This window comes from Grammomys surdaster, unplaced genomic scaffold, assembly GCF_004785775.1.
Source record: "Grammomys surdaster isolate TR1022 unplaced genomic scaffold, NIH_TR_1.0 199, whole genome shotgun sequence".
In the NCBI taxonomy this organism is placed as follows: domain Eukaryota; kingdom Metazoa; phylum Chordata; class Mammalia; order Rodentia; family Muridae; genus Grammomys; species Grammomys surdaster.
This window is the reverse complement of record NW_021604644.1, coordinates 740,671-751,780: the sequence shown is the minus strand read 5'-3', so window position 1 is coordinate 751,780 and position 11,110 is coordinate 740,671. Positions and strand designations below refer to the sequence as shown.

Below are 11,110 nucleotides of genomic sequence, written 5' to 3'. Positions count from 1 at the left end.
TCTGATGATTTTTTTGAATTTCTTCAGTTTCTGTTGTTATGTCTCCCTTTTCAGTTCTGATTTTATTAATTTGGATACTGCCTCTGTGCCCTCTGGTTAATCTGGCTAACGGTTTATCTATCTTGTTGATTTTCTCAAAGAACCAGCTCCTGGTTTTATTGATATTTTGTATTGTTCTTTCTGTTTCTTTTTGGTTGATTTCAGCCCTGAGTTTGATTATTTCCTGCCTTCTGCTCCTCCTGGGTGAATTTGCTTCTTTTTGTCCTAGAGCTTTTAGTTGTGCAGTCAAGTTGTTAGCGTGTGCTCTTTCCAGTTTCTTTTTGTAGCCACTTAGAGCTATGAGTTTTCCTCTTAGCACTGCCTTCATGGAGTCCCACAAGTTTTGGTATGATGTGTCCTCATTTTCATTGAATTCTTAAAAGTCTTTAATTTCTTTCTTTATTTCTTCCTTGACCAAGTCATCATTGAGTAGAGAGTTGTTCAGTTTCCATGTGCATGTGGGTTTTCCATTGGTTTTGTCATTATTAAAGACCAGTCTTATTCCGTGGTGATCTGATAAGATGCAAGGGATTATTTCAATCTTTTTGTATCTGTAGAGACCTGTTTTGTGACCAATTATATGGTCTATTTTGGAGAAGGTACCATGAGGTCCTGAGAAAAAGGTATATTCTTTTGTTTTAGGATGAAATGTTCTATAGATGTCTGTTAAGTCCATTTGGTTCATAACTTCTGTTAATGTCAAAGTGTTCGGTTTAGTTTCTGTTTTCATGATCTGTCCATTGCTGAGAGTGGGGTGTTGAAATCCCCCACTATTATTGTGTGAGGTGTAATGTGTGTTTTGAGCTTTAGTAAAGTTTCTTTTATGTATGTAGGTGCCCTTGCATTTGGAGCATAGATGTTCAGAATTGAGAGTTCACCTTGGTAGATTTTTCCTTTGATGAGTATGAAGTGTCCTTCCTTATCTTTTTTGATTAATTTTGTATGAAAGTCGATTTTATTTGATATTAGAATGGCTACTCCAGCTTGTTTCTTGGGATCATTGGCTTGGAAAATTGTTTTCCACCCTTTTATTCTGAGGTAGTGTCTGTCTTTGTCACTGAGGTGTGTTTCCTGTATGCAGCAAAATTCTGGGTCTTGTTTGTGTATCCAGTCTGATAGTCTGCGTCTTTTTATTGGGGAATTGAGACCATTGATGTTAAGAGATATTAAGGAAAAATGATTGTGGCTTCCTGTTATTTTTGTTATTAGAGGTAGAATTATGTTTGTATAGTTATCTTCTTTTGGGGTTGTTGGAAGATTACTTGCTTGCTTTTTCTAGGTTGTAGTTTCCCTCCTTGTGTTGTCGTTTTCCATCAATTATCCTTTGAAGTGCTGGGTTTGTGAGAAGATATTGTGCAAATTTGGTTTTGTCATGGAATATCTTGGTTTCACCATCCATAGTGATTGAGAGTTTTGCTGGGTATAGTAATCTGGGCTGGCAATTGTGTTCTCTTAGGGTCTGTATGATGTCCGTCCAGGCTCTTCTGACTTTTATAGTCTCTGGTGAGAAGTCTGGTGTAATTCTTATAGGTCTGCCTTTATATGTTACTTGACCTTTTTCCCTTACCTCTTTTAGTATTTTTTCTTTGTTTTGTGCATCTGATGTTTTGATTATTATGTGACGGGAGGTATTTCTTTTCTGGTCTAGACTATTTGGTGTTCTGTAGGCTTCTTGTATGTTTATGGGCATCTTGTTCTTTAGGTTAGGGAAGTTTTCCTCAATAATTTTGTTGAAGATATTTACTGGCCCTTTAAGTTGGGAATCTTCACTCTCATCTATACCTATTATCCTTAGGTTTGGTCTTCTCATTGTGTCCTGGATTTCCTGGATGTTTTGAGTTAGGAGTTTTTTGCATTTTGCATTTTCTTTGACAACTGTGTCAATATTTTCCACCGTATCTTCTGCATTTGAGATTCTCTCTTCTATCTCTTGTATTCAGTTGGTGATGCTTGAGTCTATGACTCCTGATCTCTTTCTTAGGTTTTCTATCTCCATGGTTGTCTCCCTTTGAGCTTTCTTTATTGTTTCTATTTCCATTTTCAGATCCTGAATGTTTTTGTTTAATTCCTTCTTTGTGTTTTCTTGCATTTTTTAAGGGATTTCTGTGATTCCTCTTTAAGGGCTTCTACCTGTTTACTTGTACTCTCCTGTATTTCTTTAAGGGAGTTACTTAATTCCTTCTTATAATCCTCTATCATCATCATGAGAAGTGATTTTAATTCTGAATCCTGCTTTTCAGGTGTGATGGGGTGTCCAGGGCTTGCTATATTGGGAGAACTGGGTACTGATGATGCCAAGAAACTTTGGTTTCTGTTGCTTATGTTCTTGCGCTTGCCTTTCGCCATCTGTTTAACTCTTGTGTTACCTGCCCTCACTGTGTAAGACTGGAGTCTGTATTTCCAGTTATCTTGCTTGTTGCAGAGCTCCTCAGAGTCCAGATGTCTCTGTGGTCTTATGATCCTAATCTCCTGGGTGGAAGAACTCCTGGGACTCAGGCCACCTCTTGGATCTGGAAATCCTTCTCCTATGGGTGCAGTGGTTCCTCTAGGATGGCTCAGGATACAATGTCTCCCAAGTGCAAACCACCTTGGTGTCTGCTGCTCTGAGTGCAGTGGCTCCTTGGCTGCTCTGAGTGCAGTGGCTCCTCTACGATGGCTCAGGATTCAGTATCTCCACAGGAACAGACCAACTCTGTGTTGGCTGCTCTGAGTGCAATGGCTCCTCTAGGATGATTCAGGATTCAGTATCTCCACAGGACAGGAGCAGACCAACTCTGTGTCTGCCCCAGCCCAAAGGACCAGGCAGGGGCAGAAGGGAAGTGGAATTCCGGAGGGGCAGGGTTTGGCTAGCTGCTGTGTCCTGAATGTTCCTGGCTCCCAGATGTATCTCTGGGGTTTAGGGAGTGAGATGGAGTTCTTACCGGCTGCTCTGAGTGCAGTGGCTCCTCTAGGATGACTCAGGATTCAGTATCTCCACAGAACAGGAGCAGACCAATTCTGTGTCTGCCCCAGCCCAAAGCTAATTCAAATATTTTTAAAACTTAAAATATGATTACATCATGCTCCCTCTTCCCTTTCCTCTCTTAACTTTTCCCATCTCCCTTCCTTTCAAATTCACGGCGTCTTTTTTTTGTTATTGTTTTTGTTACATATACATTGTTATTGTTACATGTATGTGTGTATGCATGTATATGCATAAATATATAAATAAGACTTGATAAGCTCATTTTGTGTTGCTTGTATGAATGATTTCAAGGCTGAGCACTCTATTACTATCTATTATTCTAGATAGATAATTTTGCATATTAAATTTGAGAACTAGTTGAATGGGGCTCATCCCTGGGAAGAACTAATTCTCCCAATCTCAGCATTCCTTGGTTGCCTGTAGTTCTTTGCCTAGGGGTCGGGTCTCATAGGATTTCTCCCTTCTGAGTTAGCAGGTCTGTTGGTGTTGGCCTTGTTCAGGTCTTGTTTGCCATATTATTGAGGTGCCATGGGTGAAGGTTCCCTGTCATTTTTAGGAAACAGTCTCACAGCAGATTTCTGGGGTGGGGGTGGGGGGCTTTGATTCTTTTGATTCTTACAATCTTTGTACTCTTTCATCCACATTCCCTGAGACTTAGGTGCAGTTCTGTTATAGATGTTCCACCCAGGCTGGGTGCCCTATGAACTCTTGTTCTCTGCATTTTAACCAGTTGTGGGTTTCTATAATGGTTTTTGTTACAAAATGTTCTTTGTTGTTGTTGAAGCATAAGAACAACACCTATCTCTATGCTACCTGAATTTATCCTAAATATTTTGTTCCAGAAATAGAGTCCTATTGATACAAGGATTTCAGTGTGTCCATCTTCCTATACTAACCTTTGGTGAATTCTCCTATTCATCGTCCCTTTATCTTACGTGGTTATTTTGCAACTGGTGATCCCCGACCTTGACGCCAGAACCAACTATTAGACTAGAAATAGATTTCTAAACCAAAAGCAGCCAACACACATGCTGTTAGCTTGTCCCTGACTGGAGCAATGGGCTCAGCCTGTTTCCTTCTTTTGTCTGGGTAAGTATGAACCAAGGGAGAGGATATTTCCACTCTCACCATAGTCTGGGGTGACAGTGATAGTGATGTCCATTATGGCTAAGTACAAGATAGTTAAGCAGAGGAAGCAGGCTGGGAGATGAAGGAGAACAGGCACATATAGAGAAAGATGTGGCGAGAGAAAGAAAGAGAAGACATGGAGAAAATAAAGACAGCAGGATAGAAGAAGACATGGAAAGACACACTGACAAACTGGATGTGGTGGTGCCCTCCTGTAATCCCAGTATACTGGAGGCAGAGTCAGGATGGAGGGGAGTTAGAGGCAAGCTTACACTACACAGAAAGGCTCTCAAACAAACAAAAAAGGGGCAGGGGAAGAAGAATTAGCAACCTGCAACTAAGTAGATAAAGACTGGTTTCTAGTGGCTCTTAGATACCTGCATGTCCTCCTGCTCATACTGGTTCTGTATTTCCAATTCACCTCAGATTAAATAAATATCGTCCTTTGCAAAGTCTGGATGTGACTCCGTTGCTTGCTAGAAAAGCCACTTTAAAATCGTTTCTAATATCCATTCTCAGTTAGATTCCAGGGACTTTGTCCACTCAAAATAGTAACAGACAGAGAGATAAAAGCAACATCAATTTGCAAAGAACGTTGTGATTTCTCAGAACCCTGCTACATTCAGGTTAGCTGCTCAATTCATATTCTTTCCTTCAGAAAGCTTTTGTAGATACCAGATTCCATGTCAAGACTGCTCTGTAAATCTGGGTCAGAGCAATCAAGCTCATGCGTAAAGCTAGCCTCCACAACTGCCAGAGTCCACTGCAGCACTCGGACCCATTGTGGGAGTGGGCTGCAATGTCCTGAGGCAGGGGTACGTCCCCCAAATAGCTTTATTTACTAGTTTCTGTGTTAATCTTGCTCTTCTGTTAATACTTTCCTTGGAGAACTTATAATAGCTTTGTTATCGATACATACAATAGTATTTTCCATTTACTAGCTCAGCACTAAGTCCTCCATATTCACCATCTCATCGAACCCTCTTATAACCTTATTAAGTAGGTGTTACTCCGCTATACAGATGGTCACACTTTAGCAGCCATGCTAAAGACTTGACCAGGGTAGTTTGCCATCCCTCTTCAGGAGAAACACGGAGTCAGACAAGATGCAGAAATTGTGTTAGGGATCTGAGTTGTGACCTTGGCCATATTAGTTTTGAAGCTAGCCTGACTCTTGAGGAGAAACACATGGTCAAATGTCTTCTTAGCAGCATGTCTTCATGTGGCTCACGCCAACCTTCAGCACTTTAAACCAAAAACACTGACCATCTCATTGAGCTGGAGGCTGGAGGTTTTACCTACCCTGTCAGGTAGGCATCGTTAGGTAAACAATGAGAACACAGATTCAAGGAAGATAAAATATGTCATGCAGAAATAAGTAGTATATAGGTTCTCTTGGTACATCTCCTGCTTTCCCACGCTTTACTACCTATCAATCAAAATTCCAACCTAAATTGATCTTGTAATTTCAGCCCAATAGTTTTCCTTTGATTGCATCCTCAGAATAATATCTTTAAGGACTTCTAACCCAACATTTCGTGGAAAGCCTAAGTGCAAATGGTCTGTCAAAAAGTTTGTTTGCCAACAGCACCCTCCCCACCCACCACCACCTTTGTTGGGAGCCAACTCTGAGCAAAAAGTGGCTATCATCTTTGCAGCCATATTGAGGCATATACCCTGACAAGAGACTTGTTTTTAACAGCCTACAGCAGCTGAGCACACTCTGATAATTATCTTGATATACCCATGATTTCCTTTCAATCAAGGCCAGGCAATGGTAGCACATGCCTTTAATCCCAGCACTTGAGAGAGTCAAGGCGAGACTCAAGACGAGACTTGAGGAGAGATATAAAAGGAGAGACTTGAGAAGAGAACAGCAGCAGACTCTGCAGACTCTGTCTCATCTCCAGACCAGACTCCCTGTCTTGTCTTCATTCTTCGCATCTCCGTCCCCACTCTCTCTCTTGCTAGGCCCTGACCAGCGGACTGGAGCAGCAGAACAGGCCGGGCCGTTACAAAGTGGCGCTCAACTCAAGGCAGCAAGAACGAGAGACCCGTAAGAGACCCAGAAGAAGGGTTAACTGAAAATTCAGAAGTGAAACATAGGTGATTGCTGCAGGAACCTGCCGTGTGGAGACAAGTTGGTCATAGTAATGATAATGGGGCAAGAAATAAGTCAGCCTGATTTCAACTCTCTGTTTTTGTTTTGTTGTTTGCTGCTTACGTGTGTTAATTGTTTGCTTCTGTTTTGCTGTTTAAATGCTGTCTTTCATGTTCAAAAGAAAAAGAAAGTATAGAATCCAAAATACGACCAAAGGTTGAAGTAATTGATTTGACAGGGCCTGATTGTGCTGACCTAGAGGAAGAGACAGCCAAAAATTACGACCCTGAATGGTCCTTTTCCCGAAGACCCCTTCCTTCTGCTCCTCCACCTCCAGATGCTCCTGCTATGGAGATGGTGGTTGTAGATCCCAGAAAGGAGTTACAGGACAAAACTTCTCTGCTTGAACAACAAATAGAGTTAGAAAAAGAGTATCAGGACTTAATTAATCAGCTACAAAAATTAAAGACAGGGAAGATGTCTCGAGAGGGCAAGGAAAATCCCTCAGGTCCTCGAGTTCCTCAACCTGGAGTCCAAAGGCAGCCCCTGTCCTCTGGTTTTAGTACAGATCAGCCAGAGGAGGGAGAGGCTGAAGTTTTCCCTGTATCAGAGATTAGAGATGCTCAAGGGGTTGCTTGGAGACATCACACAGGGTTTAATTTTCAAATTATTAAAGAACTAAAAAATTTGGTGGCACAATACGGTGCCACTGCTCCCTTTACTCTTGCAATCTTAGAATCTGTTGCAGAGGAGTGGCTGACTCCTGGTGATTGGAATACTCTAGTGAGAGCAGTTCTTAGCAGTGGGACTATCTTATTTGGAAATCAGAATATTATGAGAATTGTAAAGAGACAGCTAAGAGAAACATTCAGGCAGGTAATGGTTGGTCCTTTGAAGCCTTAGTAGGAGAAGGGCAATTTGCTTCTAGTGATAACCAGATGCAATATGACCCAGGCTTATTCGCTCAAATTCAAAATGCAGCCATGAAGGCTTGGCGCAAACTCCCAGTAAAGGGAGACCCTGGTGCATCTTTGACCTCAGTCAGACAAGGGCCTGACGAACAATTTTCTGATTTTGTTCATTGATTAATGACAACAGCAGGGAGAATTTTTGGTAATGCAGAGGCAGGTGTAGATTATGTGAAACAGCTTACATATGAAAATGCCAATCCTGCCTGCCAAGCGGCCATTAGACCCTATAGGAAAAAGACAGACCTCACTGGGTATATCAGACTCTGTTCTGACATAGGGCCCTCTTACCAACAGGGCTTATCTATGGCAGCTGCCATGCAAGGACAATCAGTAAGAGATTTTTTGGCAAGCAGAGACAAAAAGGCCTGTTTTAAAAGTGGCAAGCCTGGACACTTTGCAAAAGATTGCAAGGCAGAAAATGAGTTAACCCAGAGACAGCCCAGAAAACAGCCTGGGCTATGCCCATGTTGCAAATGTGGAAGGCATTGGGCTAGTGAATGTAGGTCCAAGACAGATACACAAGGAAACACCCTTTCCCATAATCAGGGAAACAGGAACAGGGGCCAGCCCCAGGCCCCGAGTCAATACAAGCCAAAATAGGCTTATGGGGCAGTCAGTATCATACCAGCAAACAACAACCCCTTTCAGAACTTAGTCGACCAACCCCAGGAAGCACAGGACTAGACCTTAGTTCTGCCACCCACAGTATTAACCCCAGAAAAGGGACCTTAGGCCTTACCCACTGGAGTGTTTGGACCACTCTATCCAAATGTGTTTGGCCTGATAGTGGGAAGAAGCAGTGCTACTATTCAGGGACTACAAATTTTTCCTGGAGTTATAGACAATGATTATCAAGGTGAGATTAAGGTAATGGCCAAGGCAATACAGAATATAGTCACTATTCCTACAGGAAGGAGGATAGCTCAACTATTGTTACTTCCATTGATTCCTACTAATCACAAATATAAGAATCCTAAGAGAGGGGATCAAGGCTTTGTTTCCTCTGATGCATACTGGGTACAGCCTATAGTTAAAAACCTATGATGACAATATTGCTCGATAGGAAGGCATTCCAAGGTTTGGTTGATACAGGAGCTGATGTGACGATTATCAAACAAAGCGATTGGCCTGCCACCTGGCCTCTGACCTCAACTTTAACCAATTTAAGGGGTATTGGCCAAAGTCAAAATCCACAGCAAAGCTCTAAGGTGCTGACATGGAAAGATAAAGAAGGGAATACAGGGAATATACAACCCTATGTCATCCCGGGCCTTCCCATTAATCTCTGGGGCAGAGATCTATTATCCCAGTTGGGATTGATTATGTGCAGCCCTAATGAAGTAATCATGGCTCAAATGAAACTCTGGATTTTCTCCAGGGAAAGGATTAGGAAAAAGTGAAAATGGGATTACTCATCCTATTGAGGTCCATAGTAACTCTGGAAGAAGAGGCTTGGGGTATTTTTGATGGGGGCTATTGATTCAGCTGCACCCCTAGGGCGTTGTGCCTAGAAGGAGGACTCGCCCGACTGGGTCGATCAGTGGTCCCTAACCACTGAAAAATTACAAGCTGCTCAATTGCTAGTGCAGGAGCAATTACAAGCAGGACATTTAGAAGAGAGTAACTCTCCCTGGAATACCCCAATATTTGTCATTAGGAAAAAGTCAGGAAAGTGGAGATTGTTGCAAGATTTGAGGGCTGTTAACGCGACCATGATTCTGATGGGAACCTTACAACCTGGGCTGCCCACATCAGTGGCCATACCTTTAGGCTATTATAAAATAGTTACAGATTTAAAAGACTGTTTCTTTACTATCCCTTTGCATCCTAACGATAGAAAGCGCTTTGCTTTTAGTGTTCCTGCTATAAACTTTAGAGAACCTATGAAAAGATATCAATAGAAGGTCTTGCCTCAGGGTATGGCTAACAGTCCTACCTTGTGCCAAAAATTTGTGGCTTCCACAAGGAGAGACTCAAGGCGAGACTTGAGGAGAGATATAAAAGGAGAGACTTGAGGAGAGAACAGCAGCAGACTCTGTAGACTCTGTCTCGTCTCCAGACCAGACTCCCTGTCTTGTCTTCATTCTTCGCATCTCCGTCCCCACTCTCTCTCTTGCTAGGCCCTGACCAGCGGACTGGAGCAGCAGAACGTGCCGTTACAAAGTGGCACCCCGAACATGAGGCAGCTCGGGCGGTTCCACACCTTCTTTCCTGACTCTGGGCAGTTTCAAAGCTCCTGGGACACTAGACAAGTTATTGTTAACATAAGAAACAAAAAGCAGTTACAATTCTTAGTCTAGAGTATATTATAGTTGCTTCTACCGTCATACCAGAAAACATTAGGGTGTCTCTTCAATCTTTCCACAGTCTAAAATCCTACACAGGATCACCTGTTTAAAGATTGCAGGTGACTGTATGTGTGGCTCATGCCTGTAATCCCAGCATTCCAGAGGCAGAGGCAGGAGGATCTGAAGTTCAAGGTCATCCTTTGCCTCATAGCAAGTTTGAGGCTAGCCTGGGCTAGAGGAGACCCTGTCTCAAAAAGCAACAAGAAAAAGTTACACATATGACCACATTACCATATACAATCCAGAAATTCTACTCCTAAGTATGTATCCCAAAGAATTGGAAACAGGTTCTTTAGGCAAATGCATGTCTAGGGGTGTTCAGAGAACCAGTTCATATTAGTCAAACTGTGGAAATAATCTAGACATCCACTAACTGATATAAGAACAGATATGCAAATTGTAGAATACAGATACAGTGGTCATTTTATGTAGCCATAAAAAGCAATGCAGTAAGATGCATGCTATAATCTGGATGAACCTTGTCTGGATTCTCTGACCTAGCCAGCATGGCCAGGCTCAGTGAAGCCAGCCTGTGATCTCAGCTTCTAGCTAGCAAGTCTGAGGCAGGAGGTTTGTAGATTTGTAGGTTCAAAGGCTGCCTGGGCCCCAGAGTGAGTTCAAGGCACAGCTTAGTAAAGACCAACCCCAATTCCACCCACCCCCCATTCCACCCCCCCCTTTACCCCCACCCAATTCCCCGCCCTCTGCCGCCCCGTACTCCAAAAAAATATATGACGCCATTTATATGAAATATACAAAAAGGTAAATCTACAGAAACAGAAAATGATTAATGCTTTTCCGGCAAAGGAGTGACTACTTAATTGGTGCGGGGGTTTCCTTATGATGGAACTCGTAAGAAAAAGGAGGTGAAGTGGTTATTGCTGGCTATTCTAAGTGTAATAAGTGCCACTGGATTGTTTATTTTAAAATGATTATCTTTATGCTTTGTTGAGTTTCATCTCACTTAAAAAGAAAAAGTTTGAGAACCTTCTCTTTGCCCTTCTCTGGGCTTGGAATCTATGGCAAAAGAAACACACACTCTTCATCCTTGGGGGAGGGGTAAAGGCCTTGTCGGAAGAAGGACCCCTGCCCCCCAGTTGTCTAAGCCTCCGTGCATTCGTCTTGGGTCCCACTGGGTAAGCACTCAGGGTCTGAGTCGTGTCCAGAAGTCGGTGCACATAACCAGGGTCCTTGGGGGAGGGGAACGCACACACCCTCTCAGGAAACACTTCCGGCCGATTAGAACCACAAAAGTTGTGGCTGAACTCAAGAGTAGGAGGGGGTGCCGTTCCCAGCCTCGTGGAGTCCCCGAAGAAGAAAAGGGCCCACGTCCGTCAGGAGGCTCGCGCTAACTCGTGCGTGTGACTGCCACATCCCGGGTGTGGGAAAATGCATTCTTTTGTTGTTGGCGGAGACAGGCCCCTTCCGCTGCTCCGGGGCCAAGGTGGGCAGCGTGGCGGGACCGCGGCTCGGGGAGGTGGGGGACTGCGCGGGGCCGCGCTCCCGCCCTCCGCGGCGCCCACCGAGCGGCAGGCGGCAGCGGCCCGCGAGGGGGCGG

The 11,110-nt window shown here is 43.4% G+C and overlaps 1 protein-coding gene across 3 annotated transcripts in view; it reads left to right on the top strand.

The window, feature by feature from the left end:
• The first annotated feature begins 10,801 nt into the window (after positions 1–10,801).
• The window catches only part of LOC114623554 (tomoregulin-1), a 122,116-nt gene continuing 121,807 nt past the window's right edge, over positions 10,802–11,110 (top strand). Inside the window, exon 1 of one of the 3 annotated variants that reach the window (XM_028770221.1) lies at positions 10,802–10,996. The gene's annotated coding sequence lies outside the window, so the exon portion shown is untranslated. The remainder of the gene's footprint in view (positions 10,997–11,110) is intronic. The other 2 variants (XM_028770222.1, XM_028770223.1) reach the window with 2 other exon arrangements.